This window comes from Verticillium alfalfae, genomic scaffold, assembly GCF_000150825.1.
Source record: "Verticillium alfalfae VaMs.102 supercont1.1 genomic scaffold, whole genome shotgun sequence".
Classification (NCBI taxonomy): Eukaryota; Fungi; Ascomycota; class Sordariomycetes; order Glomerellales; family Plectosphaerellaceae; genus Verticillium; species Verticillium alfalfae.
In genome coordinates, this window is record NW_003315038.1 from 3,996,278 (window position 1) to 3,999,728 (window position 3,451).

The 3,451-nt window shown below is 48.9% G+C and overlaps 1 protein-coding gene across 1 annotated transcript in view; it reads left to right on the forward strand.

Annotated features, from left to right (window-relative positions):
- The window catches only part of VDBG_01218 (hypothetical protein), a gene marked incomplete at both ends in the record, with an annotated part of 7,769 nt that extends 7,261 nt beyond the window's left edge, over positions 1 to 508 (forward strand). The window contains one exon of the mRNA XM_003009489.1: positions 1 to 508. This exon is cut by the window's left edge and continues 6,947 nt beyond it.
- Between the last annotated feature and the right edge of the window lie 2,943 nt (positions 509 to 3,451).

Genomic DNA, 3,451 nt, shown 5'->3' on the forward strand with positions numbered 1-3,451 from the left:
AATATTAGTTCTTATAGCTATTCTATCCGTAAAGAAAAGAGAGTTAGTATTAAATTAATATTAGGGAATTCACTAGGGCAGTAATCCCGATAAGGGATTACCGACCTAGTAATTACTATAGCTACGGATTTATAGCTCTTAAGAGTACGTGAATTATAGTTTACGTAATCGGTGAATTAAATAGGTATATCTACTTTACGAGGGTAACTATAATCTATAGAGATAGGAAAAAGGGGGATAGAAGATATATATCACCTACCCTACGTATTTAGAGCTCTCAGGTATAGCTAAAGTAATGAATCAGGGTTCACATAAGCAGTGAAGCCCTCTCAACAGTGGTTATATTAGTTAAGTTAATAGATGCTAAAAATGGTTATTAGGTGACCCTTTAATAATGAATATCCTCGTTAAACGAATTCCCCCCCTATGCATTGCATTTCCAGCCCTGTCTCCCAAACACAAGCATGATGAAGAATGCAACCATGGTCCCTTCTTCCCCGGCGCCACCCCCGCCCACCCCCACACGAACCCCCTGTCTCGACCGTGACACAGGCTTTTCTATAAAAGGATCCAAAGAAATGACAACACCAACTTGCCTGCAAACACCGACTATTCGTCAGCAGTGAGGGCGGTTTCCTGGGTACTGTTAACATCCTGCGTAAATTGCAAGCTTTCGGGGCCATGTCTGAAGTATGTCAAGCTTACAGATAAAGCATCCACCCATCGCTCAGCATTGTAGATCATTTGGAAGGATCCGTGGCCCAAGCACCCACGCCGGCGAGCATCTCGGCCTGGTCTGCTGAGCTCGTACTAGCATTCGAGCTCGTGTGAGCATTTTGACGCGGCATCTGTTCCGGGTTGGGCGTTCCCGATGCCACAGCAGCAGTTGTGCTTCGATTCGCACCGACTGTCACGGTGGGATGAACCGGATTGAAGTCGCGAGGTTCGAAGGTTCCTTCGCCTGTCAGCTAAGTCTACCAAAAGGTCTCGGCGTCACTGTAGGGGGTTTCGAGACAATAAAACTTGCCATTGCTTCGGATAAGTGCGGTGTAAGGCGCAGGTTGCTGGGACGAGCTGTTGCGTGGCATGATGGCACTCGAGATTGTTTCGTAGATTCAGGAGGACAAGGTTGGGCGACATGAGCTGAGACTTAGATGTGATATGAAGTGAGCAGATGAGCCAGCTTCTCACACCTCGAGACCCCGTTCCTGAGGTGATATTTAAGAATATTTCATTCTCGGCCTCGAAAGCTAGAAGGGTTTAGTTGTAGCCCTCCCATGGATGTCAGTGCCATAATTGTCACGCAAACAGACATCTCACGGATCAACGACGTGCGTCAATACGACGTTCAACTCGGGTCCTTCATCGGATATGGAGAGTAAATCATCAATGATTGGCCAGCCAGCTGTGTGGGCTCCATGCTGAGGCTCTGAGTCTAGACTCTTGGTGTTGGGCTGCGATATTTGCCGTCTGCCTCTGTCCCGACTGGTAAAGGTCCATCGAATCAAATGATAAGATCAGTCTTCACGCGCTCTTGAATCGATAAATGCGACGCGATCCGCCTATTGATAGCCAATTACGTGAGCGCAATTCAAAGACTCGATGAGAGACCTCCTCGACAGCTGCGTCATTGGGAAATCCAAGGCAGGATTGACAGCGCCTTAAGAACCAGCCTGATTTTTCAGCCAATCAGTCAGCCCAAGTCAATACTGTTGGCGGTATTCACCTGGGGCTTCCAGGGCATTCACTCAGTGCTGGCCTGTGCCCTGGCAGCTCCTGTAGCTTAGTTCCAGGCACCCTCATGTCTCAGACCCTTGACCCCCAACAAATACTGATCTTCTGCAATTGCACAAAATTATACAAGCACGTGAAGAAGGCTGGTATCAGGCCAATGAGATCTAGATAATATACCAGGGCATTCGATGAGGAAGTCATCAAAATGGCAGGACTCCCTAGGCGGTGTACATTCAACGGTGCAAAACACTGAGCTGAAACAGAGTACAATTGATACACGCGCACATGCTGTTCAGCTCCTGCAAGCCACATCCGGGCTACTGGGGAAGTATTAGTCGACGCACCGTCTAATACGACCACCTCGATCGACACTAATTTGGGCAATCATTACGACGCAGCAAAGACAGCGGCGATAGATGATGACGAAACACAGGCTATTTCTTGGCCCGAAACGAGATACCATGACGATACGATAACTTCTGATACCCAGGTTCTGTTGCTCTTGGAGGACTTGCAAACTTGTGAACGGAGCGGCCTTTCTACGTCGGGGAGTCCACGGCACGCATTGGCAGGCCCGTTCCCGGCAGCCACCGACAAACCATCAAATCAACAAGGGGCCAGAGCGTTACGGTCTCGCCCTGAGTATCCTCGGTCTTTGCGTACACTGTTTCCTAATGACCTCCGTGAGACGATACCCGCACATGATTCATCGTTAAACAGTCTTGCTTCGCGATCAACCACATCGCCAGCCAGCATTCAAATAAGCCTCCAAAGGACACCGGAAATGAGCTGCCGGGCGTCGACCGCGAGACATCTGACTTTCCTTGTTTCCGGTGGCCAAGGGCGAACAGATGGCATTACAGTCGAAACTGAAGGACAAGAACACCAAGGACCATGTAGCAAGGTTTGGGTATTGCCAAAGGTACACCGACAGTGAACTAGTGGAATTCATCTGCACTGGTGTGACTGTTACTGATTTCATGGTATACAGAAACCTCGCAAGAAGCGCACGAGCAAAGCCCCTTCAGCTACCGGCCCGAAAGCTAAGACCAACGCTACACCTGCTCAGACAAGTAGGGCGCAAGTAAAGCGGGGGCCTTTTCAAGACCAAGAGCAACGTATCCAGACGGCATTAACAAGAAAGTCGCGGGGCTGCATGCGATGCCGCATGTTGCGAATACGTGTAAGAACTACAGTGCCACATCCATCCTCCCAATGTATTCTTAATCTGGTCTACTCAGGAGTCCAGGATCAGACTAAGTCCAAGCTAATTGTTTTCGAAGTGCGAGCCTGACCCGAAGGCTTTGAAGGGCATTTGCTTAACGTGTCAGTGCCTACAGGCACCCACGATCCACAAGATGCCGTGTCTCCGCTGGATAATTACAGATTCATCACTTTATCGTGAGCAGTCTCGGCCTTATCAACTCTTTTCCAAGCGCTGGCAAAGCATGGATATTCTTGACATCCAACATTGGGCTTCTGATCGAATTGAGACGATCACCATCTCTCAGATATATCTTGATGCCCCATATGACGTCGAGGTACGAGAGTTTGAGCCTGTTCATGGCGACATGCTTGTTGAGCAGTGGATGGCTTATGGCCGCGTCAAGTCTCACCCTGTACCAAGATAAGCTCTCGCCAACATGTATAAGACCGCGGAGATGCTAGGACGCTTTATCAACCAAAGTGTGGGAACTTACATTGTAGGCACAGGAAT